We start from the raw sequence: 18221 nt of genomic DNA on the forward strand, positions 1-18221 counted from the left end.
GGTTCTACTCAGTAGAAGGCAGCTTCCTATGTTGCTTCAACACCTTTCATCCTTCTTGGTTGGCCACGCTGACTGCAGCTGATGGAAATGGTAGCTTCACATCTGGGTTTTTCTTGACTGTGGAAATTTGGCTCCTCAGACTGCGTGCTCATGTTGCTAGGGAGAGAATAGATTTTATGGATTGTTTGTTTTCGGTTTTAATTGAAATGATCTGAACTACGGAAGCTAGACAGAAACCCTTGCTTGTTGTACCTCCTAAATGGGAACAAAATAATTCAGTAAGAAATCATTTGGATTTTATTTCTTAGGAAGCTTGTAATATACATTAATTATGATGTCTGGGCCCTTACCAATATCCAGAGAGGATTGAGTAATGGATAAAATGTGTCTGCTGCTTATGACACCAGAGCCAATTATATTTAAATGCTGGCATCTTGCTCAGTTTTAATGACCAACATGCCTCTGTTCATTGGTACTATTTGTTTTCATCTATAAATCAAGCTCCCAATAACTGTAAGGAAACAAAATATCAATCGCATTTTCATTTTCTTTCTTTTTTTAATGGACTAGTTGTCATTTCGAATTTTGCAAACTGGCGATTTTTCACCTGGAATCGAAGGAAGAGTGAAATGTTTTTCAGTCAGCTGGTAAAACTTGCCAATTCCACTCCAGGGTTTGTTTGTCATTTCTTACAATGTATAAATGGCAGAATTCAACCATTTGCCAGCCCATCAAGAATTCAAAATACAGTTGTACCTTGGTTTTCAAATAGAATGCATTCTGGAAGTCCATGTGACTTCCAAAATGTTCGGCTTCTGAGGCAAAGATCGCAAACCAGAACACCTACTTCCGTGTTTGCAACGTTCGAGCTCTGAGTTGTTCATGAACTAAACTGTTCAAAAACCAATATATGACTGTACTAGCATTTCATCATCTGCCCCTCCCATTTTTTAAGGCTTCAAAATTATCAAGCACCAATTTATTAATTAAAATATTTCCATGTTGTTGTTGTTTAGTCATATAGTCGGGTCCGACTCTTCGTGACCCCATGGACCAGAGCACGCCAGGCACTCCTGTCTTCCACTGCCTCCCGCAGTTTGGTCAAACTCAAGTTGGTAGCTTCAAGAACGCTGTCCAACCATCTTGTCCTCTGTCATCCCCTTCTCCTTGTGCCCTCAGTCTTTCCCAATATCAGGGTCTTTTCCAGGGAGTCTTCTCTTCTCATGAGGTGGCCGAAGAATTGGAGCCTCAGTTTCAGGATCTATCCTTCCAGTGAGCACTCAGGGCTGATTTCCTGAAGAATGGATGGGTTTGATCTTCTTGGAATCCATAGGACTCTCAAGAGTCTCCTCCAGCACCTGGAGCAGGAACTGGAAAGCCACTCCAGTATCCCTGCCAAGAAAAATCCATGGACACCAGTGTGGTGTAGTGGTTAAGAGCAGTGGATTTGTAATCTGGTGAACTGGGTTCGATTCCCCGCTCCTCCACATGCAGCTGCTGGGTGACCTTGGGCTAGTCACACTTCTTTGAAGTCTCTCAACCCCACTCACCTCACAGAGTGTTTGTTGTGGGGGAGGAAGGAAACGGAGATTGTTAGCCACTTTGAGACTCCGTCGGGTAGTGATAAAGCAGGATATCAGATCCAAACTCTTCTTCTTCTTCTTCTTCTTCTTCTTCTTCTTCTTCTTCTATACCAGCTTTCATAAATGGTAATGAGGCAGTATACCATCCCAATCCCCAAAATGCAATAAAATTGCAATCCTTAATAAAATGTTAGCCACTAGTTCTGGCCATGAGGTTTTTGTGAAAACTTTTAAATTTTTCACTTGCAGTTCTCTTTGGCAGGGCAGTGAGCAATTTCTCCTAGTAAATGAGCTTCCACAGAATACTTAAGAATGCAGGGAGGAGCTTTTGTGGCAGCAGTTGTGAAGCAACATCCCCAAAAAGACCTGCCCAAAAAGACCTTCCTGGTGCCAACATTGCAATAAATCTGGTGACAGGCCTAGTCATGCTAACTTACCTAGGGATTATAAATGGCTGTGAATTGGATGTTCTTTATCTGATGTTTCGGCTGCTGTTTTTGTTGTTTTGTTTTTGTGTTTTTGATGTCCCTGGCTATGTGCTGCCCTGAAATCCTAAAACAGGGGTGGGGGACCCAGGTGGCCATCCAGACATTGTTGGCCTCCAACTCTCCTCAGCCCCCACCAGCATGGCTGATGTTGAGTTGATGGGTGTTGTAGTTTGAGAGCAACTGCAGGACTGTGGCTTCCCTATCCCTGTGCCAAAATGGAAAGATGCAATGGAAATGAATATCATAAATAAACCAGCAGGTTCTGTGTTTCTTTTTTACAGTTAAACATAGAATGTCAATCATCCCAATGCCTGGTTGAAGAGAAAAGTTTTCACCTGGCACCTAAGATCTCTTCTCTTTGGCGATCACTCGTAGCCGAGTAATATTGTGTTATGTACTGAGTTGAATAGGATCCAAAATGCAGCAGTCTGATTGGTCCTAGAACAATAGGATTCAGAATGCAGCAGTCTGATTGGTCCTAGAACAATAGGATCCAGAATGCAGCAGTCAGTCTGATTGGTCCGCAGGAGCCACCCAATCCAGCTCCAGGTAGAAGTGAATCCGCAACCCGATTGGCATACAGGAGTTTCCTGGAATTAGCCAATCACGTTGGGCCCATTGTTTAAATAGTGTATATAAAGCAGACATTTTGGGGGAACTGCATTCCTTACTACTATGAGCTGAATAAAGAGCATGAAATTCACACTTGACTCCGAGTATATTTCAGATTGTCTTCCATAAACATGGTTTTAACAATGAGTCCGTAAGTGGCTGTGGAGGACAATTCTGGATCCACACGTCCTTCCACATTGGTTTCCGGATGGGAGTTGATCACGGTGTCCATTTGCCAAGCGTGCCTTCCTCTTAGCACGTTTCTCCCTTTCGTCTTGAGTTCAAGTGTCTTCAAAGCTCATGACACCTTTGGTAAAAGCTGTTCTCCAATTGGAGCGCTTGCAGGCCAGTGTTTCTCAATTGTCGGTGTTTATACTACATTTTTTTTAAGATTTGCCTTGAGAGTCTTTAATCCTCTTTTGTTGACCACAAGCATTATGCTTTCCATTTTTAAGTTCAAAATAGCATAGTTGGAAGACGATCATCAGGCATCCGAACAACATGACCAGTCCAACGAAGTTGATGTTGAAGAATCATTGCTTCCACACTGCTTCAACGAAGGCACCGGGCGAGCTTCTTTAAGGAGAGCCAATCAGCTTGGGGTGGGGGGGAGGGACAAGAGCACCCCCAGAACAGAGTGTGGGGTGAAGAGAGGGACAAAGCCCCATTCCTTGCAGTGAGAGAACGGTCATATCAGTGTGCCTTTGCATTCCACTTCTTGTCTTCATAGCATTTCTGACAGGGATTCCTTAGCTGTGATTCCTACATTGCAGGGGGTTGGACTAGATGACCCATGAGTTCCCTTCCAACTCGACAATTCTGTGGTTCTGTGACTAGGCTCCCTGGCCACTTGGTGGTATGATTTGACACTTCCTTGCTTTTCTAAATGCATTATTCAAGCTCTCTCATTGATCAAATCATTTGACTTTCTTTCTTTCTTTCTTTCTTTCTTTCTTTCTTTCTTTCTTTCTTTCTTTCTTTCTTTCTTTCTTTCTTTCTTTCTTTCTTTCTTTCTCTCTCTCTCTCTCTCTCTCTCTCTCTCTCTCTCCCCGGGCCAGAAAGAGATGGTTTTGTGCAGACGCAGCATTCCATTTAACACCCCTATAAACTGAAATCAATTACATGCCTGAGTGGGATGTCTATGAAGACAAGAAGTGGAATACAAAACTGGTTTCGCTAGCACTTTAGGGCCTTTGATGGGCTGCAAAGGTACAGGGAGGGATCTGGGAGCCTGTGAATCCCTGCCCCCTGATGAGAAAGGTGGTAGCTCACCTGGGGAACATCTGCTTTGCATGCAGAAGGCCCCAGGTTCAATCCCTGGCATCTCCAGGTAGGGCTGGGATTATCCCCACATCTGAAATCCCGGTGTAGACATTGCTGAGTTACACGGACCTCTGGTCTGACTCTGTATAAGGCAGTTCACTCTGTTCCAGAGATAGGCCAGGTACACAGAAACATCAGGTGAGGTGGTAAAATTGGGATGACTGAATACTATCGAAAGGTGATCTAGCCTAGCCTGTCTCTGTATGCTAAGCTTAGAATATGTAATGACTTTGTTTCTTCTTCATGCGAGAGTGGTGCAGGCCTGGAAAGAGGTTCAGCTTTGCAAGATCAGAAGAACAAGATTCAAGTCCTCATTGTGGCAGAGAGAACACCGTTTCCTGCAAAGTTCATTTCCATTGGGACACACACTATATAGGCAAATATGCATCCTCTACCCATCCATCTGCTGCAACCATTGCTTCATCATCTCTCATCCAGCCACAGTCCTTTAAAACCCTTACTCAACCCCTTTTTACTGCATGTGTCAGAACCTTCCTTGTACCTTATATGGAGTCAGTCATTGATTTCCTCTTTAACTTGTACTTACCAGCCTTGTGGTAAAGTCACATTCCTCCATACATCACACAGGCCACAATAATTATGGGCCTGACAGTAACCCCGCCTCAATTATTCAAAGCAGGTTGTATACTGCTTAGAGATTCTTTTGTTCCTGCTTCGCCCTGAAAATGGCGCACGTATGCGCGATCATGCACAACTCGAACACACACGAATGGAGAGTTGCTTGTTGTCTGCCTCAGGAGGTTGCGGACTCTCTTTCCTTGGAGGTTTTCCAGCAGAGGTTGGATGGCCATCTGTCATGGATGCTTTGACTGAGATTCTTGCATTGCAGGGGGTTGGACTAGAAGACACTCGGGGGTCCCTTCCAGCCCTTCAAGTCTATGATTACAGGATAGAGTCTGCAAGAGCATTTCCATTAAGACACACAATATACAGGCAAAATATTCCCTTCCAGTAGCCCCTTAGAGACCAACTAAGTTTGTTATTGGTATGAGCTTTCGTGTGCATGCACACGAAAGCTCACACCAATAACAAACTTAGTTGGTCTCTAAGGTGCTACTGGAAGGGGGGAAAAATTATTTTGTTTCGACTACAGCAGACCAACATGGCTACCTACCTGTAACTAGAACTATACAGGCAAATATACATCATCTCACCCAATCACCTTCTGCCATCCCATCACCTCTCATCCAACCTAGTTTTACTCTGTGTATTAGAGCCCTCCTCCTACCTTATATAAGGGACACAGGTGGCGCTGTGGTGTAAACCACTGAGCCTTGGGCTTGCCGATCAGAAGGTTGGAGGTTTGAATCCCCGCGACGGGGTGAGCTACTGTTGTTCGGTCCCAGCTCCTGCCCACCTAGCAGTTCGAAAGCACGCCCAAAAGTGCAAGTAGATAAATAGGTACCACTCCGGCAAGAAGGTAAGTGGCGTTTCCGTGCGCTGCTCTGGTTTCCCCAGAAGTGGCTTAGTCATGCTGGCCACATGACCCGGAAAAACTATCTGTGGACAAATGTTGGCTCCCTTGGTCAGTAAAGTGAGATGAGCGCCGTAACTCCAGAGTCGTTCGCTACTGGACTTAACTGTCAGGGGTCCCTTTACCATTACCTTTACTTATAGCTTATATGGAGCTGTTTTTCACTTTAACATTCAGCTGTTTGGTTCCCCCATAACAACTCCATATAACAGTTTTGTGGTCAGGTCACATACATAACACTGGCCTTGCTGCTAGTGAAATTCCATGTCACCTTGTAGCTCTCCCACAGGTGTGAAGCTTGGGTACATCATAACCAGAGGAGGAATAGCTGGCTTCATTTGTGTATCATTAATCCTGGACACAACAATTATCTACCATTCATCCCTTTGTTCCTTCCTCATTGTTCTGGTACTCTAGAGTTTGTTTGAGAGAGAGGAAAAATTTCCTGGCAATGTCTTGCTGCTGGCAAAATTACCTACAGACCCCTCCAAACTCTCACAATCTCCATCAGCCTTGATTGTTGTTGTTGTTTAGTCGTTTAGTCGTGTCCGACTCTTCGTGACCCCATGGACCAGAGCACGCCAGGCACTCCTGTCTTCCACTGCCTCCCGCAGTTTGGTCAGACTCACGTTGGTAGCTTCGAGAACATTGTCCAACCATCTTGTCCTCTGTCGTCCCCTTCTCCTTGTGCCCTCCATCTTTCCCAACATCAAGGTCTTTTCCAGGGAGTCTTCTCTTCTCATGAGGTGGCCAAAGTACTGGAGCCTCAGCTCCTGGATCTGTCCTTCCAGCAAGCCCTTGGGGCTGATTTCCTTCAGAATGGGTAGGTTTGACCTTCTTGCAGTCCATGAGACTCTCAAGAGTCTCCTCCAGCACCATAATTCAAAAGCATCAATTCTTCGGCGATCAGCCTTCTTTATGGTCCAGCTTCCACTTCCATACATCATTATTTTGATTGTTAGGAGAAGCAAAACTCTCTCCTGGCAGGCACTGCCTATTCATACAGAAGAAGACAGAGACAGGGGAACAATAGCTGATCAAATAGTTGAAACAATGGGGACACAGAAAACTCCAATCAGCTGTTTTTTTAAAAAAAACAAAACTATTTTTACATATCAGGTCATAGCTATGAGTCACACTGAGACTGACTGGAAGCTATGAATCTTTCTTTGGCAGCACTGAAAAATATCTCCCTTAATGAGTGAGTTTTCAGAAGAAGTGGAATTATGCCTTTAAAATGGTCTCAGTTGCCCTTATTCTCAGTTTTTTTCTTTTACCTTGGTGGCATTGTGATATAACCAAATATGTTCCACCTACAGTGTACCAATTTTCTGAATACAAATTTGAAGAATCAAATGCAGGGAGAGTGCTGTTATCCTCAGGTCCTGCTTAGAATAACAGAATCACAGAAATGTAGTCGGAAGGGACTATAATAATAATATTTATATTTATATTAATATTATTTATATTTATTTATACATACCCTGCCCATCTGGCTAGGTTTCCCCAGCCACTCTGGGCAGCTTCCAACAAAATATTAAAATACAATAGTATTCTTCCCTAAACAGGGCTGCCTTCAGATGTCTTCTAAAAGTCTAGTAGTTGTTTTTTCTCTTTGACATCTGGTGGGAGGGCGTTCCACAGGCCCATCTAGTCCACAGAAACATCAGATGATGAAGGAATCTTTTGCCCAAGGTGGGTCTCGAACCCACGACCCTGAGATTAAGAATCTCATGCTCTACCAACTGAGCTATCCCAGGAGGCTTGGTGGACACCTGGTTGACCACTCTAAGAGCAAGATGGGCCATTGCCTTGATCCAGCAAGGCTCTTCTTATCTTTCAGTTTATTTACTGATGAAGGTATGGCAAAGGAGGCAGTGTTGGCTACCAAACACGGATGGTTTTGAAAGAGGATTAGAAAAATACGTGGAGGACAAAGTTATCTACGACTGCTAGCCTCAGTGGCAATGTTCTACCTCCACTGCAATTTCCCTCCAAAATAATGCAATTTTTCATCTGTTATCTTTGATTAATATACAGGTGAAACTCGAAAAAAATTAGAATATCGTGGAAAAGTCCGTTTATGTAAGCAATTGTTTTCATTAGCTACTGGAGTTTAATATATGAGATAGACTCATGACATGCAAAGCAAGATATGTCAAGCCTTTGCCTGTTATAATTGTGATGATTATGGCGTACAGCTGATGAAAACCCCAAAGTTGAAATTGTTAATTTGGGGTTCTCATCAGCTGTACGTCATAATCATCACAATTATAACATATAAAGGCTTGACATACCTCACTTTGCATGTCATGAGTCTATCGTATTTTTCGCTCCATAAGATGCACTTTTTCCCTCCTGAAAAGTAAGGGGAAATATCTGTGCGTCTTATGGAGCGAATGGTGGTCCCTGGAGCTGAATTGCCCAGGGGCCAAAAGACGATCATGCTTTTTATTTTACAAAGAGAAAAGGGGGTGTTGAAAGGACCCCGCTCAGCAGCTGAGCAGCAAGAGATCGGGAGAGAGATAAGAGTCCCGGCTCCCTTTCAGCCCCGCCCTCCATTGTTGAATGTGCTGCAGAGGGAGGTTGTTTGTTTCCCCAGCAACATGTGACTGGCTGATTAGATTATCTGTCTGGAAACTGTAGAAAAGGCTCCTTTTCCTTTAGAAGGTGCAGAAATGTGAGTTGAACCCCATAAAAAGGGGGCTTTTCCTCTTTGCTTTTCCCCCTTTGCAAAAGGAGCTTTGCTTTTTCCCCTTTGCAAAAAAAGCTGCAAAACTTTTAGCTGATCCTCAAAAAACCAGGGTTTTCCCCTTTGCAAAAAAAAGCTGCAAAACGTTTAGCTGATCCTCCAAAAAAGGGCTTTTAGAGAAGGAAAACCAGAAAAGTATTTTTTTTTCTTGTTTCCTCCTCTAAAAACGAGGTGCGCCCTATGGAGTGAAAAATATGGTATCTCATATATTAGTTTCACCTTTTAAGTTGAATTAGTGAAAGAAATGAACCTTTCCACGATATTCTAATTTTTCAAGTTTCACCTGTATGTATTTCTGTACAGATCTTTCGGCTAGGGAACTGCAAACTTCAGAAATGTGGAAATTTCAAAGGGCAGCAGAATTGTGATTAGCATATGGTTGAGGGAAATGCACCGTGGGTACGTTTGCATTAACTACATCCTCAAAACACACACCCCTACTTCTGAGCAAACACACATGGGGTGGTGTGTTTACTTGTTTCTCAATATAGTTCCTGGCCCCAAGTCTCCAGGAAGAAGGTGGGCCTTGGAATCCAAATGAAAATCCACACCTGAACTTATATTTCCACCTGATGCCAACAGGCAGCTCTGCCACCGAGGGAGCAATTGCCAAATATAAAAACCAATCCAGCACACCTCCTGGTGTAGCAAATTAGGCTCCTGCCAAGGTAAGATTCATCTGTTTGCCTCCTGCGGTGGGAAGAGGAAGCCATATGATCTCTGGGTGGCTGTGCTGGTAAACATAACCAAGCAAACACCATTTCACACCTGTTAAATTCTGCACAGAGGCTGGCCTGCTGCTGTGAGCTGAGCTTTAAATGGACTTTTTTCTCTCCAGGTGTTTCACCTTTTCAGTGTGCTGGATTCTGATGGCTCTGCGCTCGAGGAGATCCGCTAATGGGCAGACGGTGTCCGTCCAATTAAATCCCTGCAGGAGACAGTCTGAAAGAGCCATCTCCACAACACTTAACCAGCTTCCTTGTCATAGAATGGCTCGCACCTGCACTGGAGAACTGCCAATGAAATCATAGGGCAAATTCGTCCATTTTGGTTTCAGTTTCTCCTTTTATACAAAACAAAATAAAAAATAAAACAAAATAAAAAATTCTTTCCAGTAGCACCTTAGAGACCAACTAAGTTTGTTCTTGGTATGAGCTTTCGTGTGCATGCACACTTCTTCAGATACGAGACCAACTATTATTATTTTGTTTTGACTATGGCAGACCAACACAGCTACCCACCTGTAACTAAAAAAAAAAAAATTCCTTCCAGTAGCACATTAGAGACTAACTAAGTTTGTTCTTTATACAGTCATCCGTTCTCTACCTTTCCAGATCAGTTTGCAATTTTCATTTTTTACAGCCCTCGTGAAGATCCACCAGCGTTTTAGCGTGAATTCTTCCTAGTATACACTTTGCATGCAATTTTGCCTAACGGGCATGTTTTGGGGAAGCCAATTGCCCTGGTATAATGCATTTTGGTGCCATTTTCATTTGTGTGTTTTCTTGGGCACATTTACCACAATATATTCTGTTTAGGGAAGTTTTTAGTGTTTGATGTTTTATTGTGTTTTTAATATCCTGTTGGAAGCTGCCCACCGTGGTTAGGAAGGCCTGGCCAGCTGGGCGGGGTATAAGTAATAAATTATTATTATTATTATTATTATTATTATTATTATTATTAGCAATTTGTGCATGATACATGGCTAGAGAACTGGGTTGCCAAATTAGGAAAAGTGTGAATGCTTGGGGGGGAGGGGAGGAGAGAGAGACAGCTCTGCTAGTCCAATATCTAGCTCAGTACAGTGGACGCTCGGGTTGCGAACAAGATCCGTGTGGGAGGCGTGTTCGCAACCCGCACCGCTGCATCTGTACATGCACGTGACGCAATTCAACGCTTCTGTGCATGCACAAAGCGCGATTTAGTTTTTCTGTGCATGCGTGAGCGCCGAAACCCGAAAGCATAGCTGTCAACTTTTCCCTTTTTTTTATTAAGGATTTTCTTGATTTACAGCAGTAATACAATGTCTCTCTCGTATTTTTCCATATAACATTTTTACAAATCGGTTGTTGTTGTTGAGAAGAATAGGGAGAGAAGGGGGAGAGAGGTGGGTGGGATGGGTGGGGTAGGGTGACGATGTTTCTGTTTTACTTAATATGTGTAGGGTTTGGTGTCAGCGTTGTTTGTGCAGGTTCTCTGTTGCTCGCTTGTGCTCCTTTAGTGGTGAGAGAGGTCGGGGTTGCCGTGAGGCGTGATTGTTCTTTTGCGGTTGGCTGTGGTGTTCTTTGGTCTCCTGTGTGAGTGGGGTGGATGGGTGTTTTTGGTCAGGTTAGCCATATTGATTTGTATGCTGTTGGTACATTTTTGTCATTGTCTTGTTGGGCTGTGTGTGTGATGCAGGGGGACCATACCGGGGTGAAAGTGTCTTCTTCCGTTTGTCCCCTTGTCAGTTTTAGCTTACTGGTTAGTTTTTCTAAAAGAGCTGTTTCCCATACTACTTGGTACCATTGGTCCATGCTTATTCCCAACAGGTCTTTCCAGTGTAGAACTCATAACCCATCTACTCTCAGCAGCCAGAAACATCATAACTTTTCCATTTTTTTTAAAAACAAATTTTATTAGCATTTTCGTAATATAACACAAACCCAACCCCACACCTACAAATACAAAAACAAATACAAATACACATAATGTCAGGATTCTTCTTCTTATTTGTATATCTTGCAAAAAAAAAAAATTCTACTTCTGAATCTTGACGTTTGACTTCCCCCGCCTTTTCACCTTCGGTTTTAAATCAATATACTATTTCCTTAACAACTTTTCTCTATAAAAAAAAAAAAATTAACTTTACTTAAAAATAACACAATTATCTTGATCTTTTTATTATAACCTAAATCTTAACCATATATTCTTATAACTAAACTTATTTCTTCTGTCCTTTATCATGCTGCTTTTGACTTAAGATTCAATATCTCCTTACTTATTTAAAATAAACTTACAATTAACAGACTTCACACTCCGATTTCGGATACCATGACAGACCATTTGGATTATACATTTAATACTTCAACCCACTCCCCCTCTGTCCATTGTCTTTTTCTGTCTTTCACCAGAGCCGGATCTCCCATTATCTTCTTCTGAGTGTCCACAGATCCAGGCATTCACAACAAACCTAGCATCGAGCTTCAGGGTGTTCATCACTTCCTTTCTGGGCTCCTCCGTACCTTTGTACCATACTTCTTCTTCTTGTAGAAATCTTAATTCCATGTCCCTTGCCCCCGAGCTGCCACCTCGGAGTCTGGATATTATAAATTTTCCCGTTCCAGGGCTGCCACCCCCAGAAATCGGTTCCTTTTCCCGGAGTTGCCCAGCCATTTCGAACCATCCTTCAAGCACCCCTCCCAGCTCTTTGCCAAGGTTTGATTCCATTGTATAAAACTTTTGAAAAGCCTCCTCTGTGGAAAGTGAGTGCTTTTTATTTATAATTCCACTCAAAACTTGCAGTTTCCGATTAAGCAGTTCCAGCTTCAAGACAGTGAGCATTTCCTCATCCTTTAAACCAGAGTTCAATACCAGTGCGAACACAAAGTCCATCATTTTAGAAGGGAGGGTGAGTGTCAAATTTCAGTTCCTGTCTCTTCCTTCCTTTGTTTCAATTTTTTTCCCACGACAGTCCAAGTCGTCGCCATTTCTCCGAAGCCGGAGTATAAAGACCAAAACTTCAAATGGAGATATTTTTTCCCCAGTTAACCCCCGAAGGGAAATCTCAGCAGTCTCAGTTTTCAAATTCCAGATACTTTCTATCGATTGTTGTAGCAGCAGTCACTTAAACGGTTAATTTCTTTCACCTCCCAAAGGGAGAGAGGCGGGCTGCCTTTCTTCTTTCCCCCAGATCGTTCCAAGAATACAAAGAGTCAATCAAATACTCACAGCCACTGGGTTCTTATCAGCTCGTTAAAGACAGGTAGAACTTAGACGCTCATCACAGGCTTTGTCGCCGCATTTACATCCCGGTTGGGGCATGTCCCCTATAGCCCGGCTCCGTCGTCCCTTCACCCCCACTCCCCCTTTACAGGGGGAGCGGGGGAAGGGTTCGGAGCCACAACGGGCACAGCCGGGGAGCCCAGGGTGCGGGACGCTCTTCCCGCACCCCAACCGGAGCCCCGCTTTGCGGTAGCAGGGCTCCTAACCCCCGGGATGGACTGGGTGCTTCGCAGCCGAAGCAACCCACGACCACCCGCAATGGCGTCGCCGCCGGAAGTCCAACTTTTCCATTTTTTTAAGGGAAATTCCCTTTTTCTGAATAGAATTCATCGCAAGAAAAGGGAAAAGTTGACAGCTATGCCCGAAAGTAACCCGTTCCATTACTTCTGGGTTCGGCGCGGTGCGCAACCCAAAATTGCACAACCTGAAGTGGCCGTAACCCGAGGTATGACTGTACAGTCAAACTTCGGTTTTCAAATTTCTCAGCTGCTGAATGTTTCAGAAGCTGAACACTGAAAACCCGGAAGTGAATGCATCTGTTTTCGAATGCCCCTCAGAAGTCCAACGGCTTCCAAGGCGCATTTCTCAATTTCCCCCTTGTTGACAGCCGTTTGATCCTCGGTTTTTTTTTTTTTAATGTTTTGGAAGTCGAATAGACTACTGGAAAGGATTACATTTGAAAACCGAGGTTCCACTGTATTCTGTTCTCACAGTGGCCGACCAGATGCCTCAGGGAAGCCCATAAGCATGACTTGCCCCCGACTCTCCCTGCTTGCATTTCCCCCTCCTCGTAGAATCATAGCATCATAGAATTGTAGAGTTGGGACACCACGGGTCATCTAGTCTGACCCCCTGCAATGCAGGAATCTCAGCACACGGTTGCCCATCCAATTTGAAACTATACCAAAGCAGGGAAGGGGAGGAATCTGCTGTTCCCAGTAAGGTTGCTCTGTCAGCTTGGTTTTTCCAACACTTCATTGAAAAAAACCTAAACCTAGTGAACCTCCCTTGACCCCTGCCTACATTTGTGGTTCTGTACTATCCATCCCATTGCTCACTCTGATCTTGACAGATCTGCCAGTCTTGCAACTGCAGCCTTCTCAGGTCCAACAGGTAATAACTAGCAAGTGTGAATCATAGATCAAACACGACAATAGGCAGGACTTGAGCTCAGACACAACACTTTGCAAAGGATTCTGGAATGTCTTCGTCCCCTGACCCCAGAAGTGGAATGGCGGATTGCACTGGCTTCAGAGTCACGGCTTGTCACATCCATCACTTACCTCCAGTACCCCTTGGTGCAAAATTGTTGGCATCTGTCTGTCTCAGGAGACAATGGAGCAATGCACCTTCAGAGAGGAAGTCATACTGTGCTGGCCCCAAGGGTTTGTCCATGAAGCGAGGTCCAAGTCCAGTCCTGGGTCTAGGGGTCCAAAGGAGGTCAATCCGGCGGGGAGCAAGGCAGGGAGCAGGTCAAGGTCCAAGGCGGGTTCAGGCACAAGGTTGCAGGTTGAGCACACGCTTGCAACTAAGTTGCTCACGCAACTTGGGCTGGGTCTGGCTGGCTTTTATCTGGCCCTATGCTTAGGGCGGTCCCGATCCTCCGGAGACTCGCCTCTCCTCCGGGCCTGGAGGCGAGCACTCCTCCTGCAGACACTTAACTCCCTTCGCCTCTCTGCCCTGAGCCTCTGTAGCTCAGGAGAGGCTGGTGGGTTACTAGACCCAGGGGATGCCTCCGCTTCTTCTGAAGAGGCTGGGAGTGGAGCACCTGCAGGCAATGAGTCCTCCCTCCCATCAGGAGCCAGAGCAGACTCTGCTGATGCCTGCACCTGGGGATCCAGCACAGGTGGGGATCCTTCAGGCTCAAGCCCTGGCCCCGGCTCAGCTGGTTCTGGAGGCGGGGAATCCTGTGCAGGCTGGGATCCCTCAGGTTCAGCATCAGAGTCTGACTCCCAGGCCATCACACCATCCCCCCTCCCAGGCCTCCCCCTCAACCGAGGGGCCGGACCAGGCTTGCTGGGGTAAGCTGCATGGAAATCACGGAGGCAGGCAGGTGCGTGGACGTTTCCCGCTGGTTCCCAAGAACGATCCTCAGGCCCATACCCCTTCCAGTCGATGAGGTATTGGAGCTTCCCCCTGCGGTATCGTGAGTCGAGAATGCGCTCCACCTCGTACTCAGGCTCCCCCTCAACCAAAACTGGCTGCGGTCGTGGATTGTCCGGGTGGAACTCGTCGGGCGGGGCGACTGGACTAAGTAGGGACCGGTGGAATACTGGGTGAACCTTGAGCGATGGAGGTAACTGGAGGCGAAACGCCACCGGCGACACCTGCGCAGTGATGGTGAATGGGCCGGCAAATCGTGCATCCAGCTTTCGTGAGGGCCGAGAAGGATGCAGGTGACGGGTGGAGAGCCACACCCGATCGCCAACACGGAGTTCTGGCCCCTCCTGACGATGTCGGTCAGCCTGGGCCTTGTATGCGTCCTTGGCTTGGCGCAGTTGCTCCATCAATAATTGTTGCTGGGACTGAAGCTCCTGAAGCCAGTCTGTCACTGCGGGGACCGCGGAAGCTGGCAGCACGTCTGGGAACAAACGTGGATGGTAGCCGTAGGAGGCCTGGAACGGGGTCTGCTGGGTGGAGGCGTTCACTGCATTGTTGTAGGCGAACTCCGCCAATGGCAAGTGATCGACCCAGTCATCCTGCTGAAAGCTGCAGTAGCACCGGAGGTACTGCTCCAACACCGCATTTGCCCGTTCCGTCTGGCCATCGGTCTGCGGGTGGTGGGCCGAAGATAGACAGACCTCCGTCCCAAGGGTCTGGTGCAGGGCTCGCCAGAAGTGGGATGTGAACTGGACGCCGCGGTCAGAAACCACACGCTCGGGCAGGCCATGCAGGCGGAAGATGTGCTGCAAGTACAGCTGCGCCGTTTCCTTAGCTGTGGGTATGGACGGGCAGGGGGCACAGTGCACCATCTTAGTGAAATGGTCCGTGAAAACCAGGAGGCAGGTACAGTGACGAGATGGGGGCAAGTCCACCACAAAGTCCAGCGAGACCGTGTGCCAGGGACGTTGTGGGACTGGTAATGGCTGGAGCAGACCGGGGGGTCGCCCGGTAGGACCCTTGGCCCGCCGGCAGACGTCGCAACCAGCAACATAGCGTGCCACATCAACCTTCAGGCGGGGCCACCAGAACTCCCGGCTTACCAGATGGGTGGTCCGGTACCGCCCAAAGTGCCCTGCTGCTGGGGCATCGTGGGACATCTGGAGAACCTCAGCCCGCAATGGTCCTGGTGGGATGTATAGACGACCCTGGTGCAGCAGTAGGCCCTGGTGCAGGGCCAGCCCCGGATATCGAGGGCATGACCCGTCAGACAGTTCCCGGAGCCGTTCCTGTGCCCAAGCGTCGACCCGTTGCTGTTCTCGCACCCGAGCCTGCAGCGGCTTGGCCTCCTGAGTGGCCAGGAATGCGGCTGGTGGTAAGATAGTCGTCGGTACTGCCTGCTGTACAGTGTCTGCGACGTCCTCAGGTTTCCGGGACAGGGCATCCGCTTTCCGGTTTTGGGAGCTAGGGATGTAGCGGATCCGGAACTGGAACCGGGAGAAAAACAGCGCCCACCGGATCTGCCTTTGGTTCAACTTGCGGGTGGTCTGGAGGTACTCCAGATTCCGGTGGTCCGTTCTCACTTCCACCGGGTGTCGTGCCCCCTCAAGATGATGGCGCCAGACCTCAAAGGCCACCTTGATGGCCAGTAGTTCCCGCTCCCACACGGTATAGTTACGCTCCGCCGGAAGGAGCTGCCGGGAGTAGTAAGCGCAGGGTAACAGTGGCGCATCAGGTCCGTGTTGCTGAGACAGGATGGCACCGAGAGCCGTACTGGAGGCATCAGTCTCCACCACGAAGGGACGAGAGGGATCAGGATGCTGTAAAATCGGCGCCCTCTGGAAACAGGCTTTCAACCCCTGAAATGCCACTTCAGCCTCCTCATCCCAGGAGAAGGGCGTCTTGGGGCGCAGCAGTCGGGTTAATGGGGTGGTGCGATGAGCATAATCTGCAATGAAGGTCCGGTAATAGTTGGCGAACCCTAGGAACCGCTGTAAGTCCTTGCGGTTCCGGGGCGCTGCCCACTCTCGAACCGCAGCCACCTTCCCAGGGTCCATCTGCACCCCGTCAGGGGAGAGTCGGTGTCCAAGGAAGTCCACTGACCGCTGGTGGAACTCGCACTTGCTGAGCTTGGCGTACAGGCGGTGCTCCCGCAAGCGCTGCAACACGGACCGAACATGACTCTCGTGATGGGCTGGGTCACGGGAATAAATCAGAATATCATCTAGGTACACCACCACGTATTTGTCTAGCAAGTCCTGGAACACGTGGTTGATGTACCGTTGAAACACGGCGGGCGCGTTGCATAATCCGAACGGCATAACCAGGTATTCAAACTGCCCATACCGGGTCCCGAATGCAGTCTTCCACTCGTCCCCGGCACGGATCCGAATCAAGTTGTAGGCCCCTCGGAGGTCCAGTTTGGTGAACATGTGCGCCCCCTGCACCCGCTCCAGCAATTCTGCAATAAGGGGCAAGGGGTACCGGTCTGGGATGGTGATCTTATTCAGGGCCCGGTAGTCATGGCAGAGGCGAAGCTCCCCACACTTCTTCTTAACGAAGAGTACAGGAGCGGCAGTGGGTGAGGTAGAGGGTCTAATGAACCCACGTTCCAGGTTCTTGCGAAGGAAGTCCTGCAAAGCTTCACGCTCTGGCTCCGAAAGAGAATATAGGCGGCTCACAGGCAGGGGCGCCCCAGGCTGTAGGTCTATGCCGCAGTCGAAGGACCGATGAGGCGGCAGCTTGTCTGCTCCCTGTTCCTCGAACACGTCTAAATAGTCCTGGTACACGGCAGGGAGCGTTGACACAGCCTGCCCCATGGGGGCAGCTGCTACTAACTCGGACTGAGCACGGGAACCCGGGTCTGGGAAGCGTACAGTCCGATTGACCCAGTCGATCTGAATATTGTGTGACTCCAGCCAGTCCATCCCAAGCACCAGGGGAAACCGGGGCATGGTGGCAATGTCCAGGGTTCGCACCTCCCGGTGCTGCTGGTAGCACAGGACCAAGGGCTGGGTCTCCCGAGTAACAGCGCCCGAGCGTAGGAGCCGTCCGTCAATTGCCTCCACCTGTACTGGTTCCGGCTTGTTCTGAAGCGGCACCTGATGCTGAGTGGCGAAGGCAGAGTCCATATAGGAGCGGGTTGCCCCCGAATCCACCAGAGCGTGGGTGAGAATCCAGGGCCCACCGGGGGGGTATAGACGCACCGGTATCATGAGGTGTTGCAATTCCACTGGTGAGGGCCCATCATGTGATGCTTGGGTCCCCAGGTAGCCTGGGCCATCGGCTACTGGGGTTGGCAGTTTTCCCTGCGGCTGGCGTTTCTCAGGGCAGGTTCGGGCGTAGTGTCCACTCCCACCGCAGTAGAGACACAGGTTCCCCTCCTGACGCCGAGTCTTTTCCGAGGGGGAGAGGCGAGGCCGCGCTGCCCCGAGCTGCATCGGCTCCTCCAATGACTCAGCTCTGGCCACGGAACTGCAGGGAAGCACCGGCGCCGGGAGCCCGGAGTGCCGGCGGCCCCGGGCCTGGCGACGGTCCTCCAACCGATCGTCTATCTGCAGACTCCGTTGGATGAGGGCATCCAGTGTGGCAGGGCGATCCAATGTGGCCAGCTGATCCAGTATCTCGTCTGAAAGTCCCTCGAGATACTGGTCCCACAGGGCAGAGTCGTTCCAGGTCAAGTCCTGCGCCAGCAGCCGAAATTCCGTGGCGTAGGTGGCCACTGTGGACTTGCCCTGTTTCAACCGCCGAATTGCCCGATTGGCTTGACTCCCCTTCTGAGGGTTGGCGAACGTGGTTTCCAGATGATTGCAAAACCCCGTATAGTCTGTCAGCAAGGGGGAGTCTTGCCGGAGCAGCGGCAACGCCCACTTGGCCGCCTGGTC

The 18221-nt window shown here is 48.1% G+C and overlaps 1 non-coding gene across 1 annotated transcript; it reads right to left on the minus strand.

Annotated features, from left to right (window-relative positions):
• Positions 1 to 7188: 7188 nt before the first annotated feature.
• On the minus strand, positions 7189 to 7262 carry TRNAK-CUU. The gene has a single exon. It is a non-coding gene; the product is annotated as a tRNA-Lys (tRNA).
• Positions 7263 to 18221: the final 10959 nt, after the last annotated feature.

Source organism: Lacerta agilis, chromosome 6, assembly GCF_009819535.1.
Source record: "Lacerta agilis isolate rLacAgi1 chromosome 6, rLacAgi1.pri, whole genome shotgun sequence".
NCBI lineage: Eukaryota > Metazoa > Chordata > Lepidosauria > Squamata > Lacertidae > Lacerta > Lacerta agilis.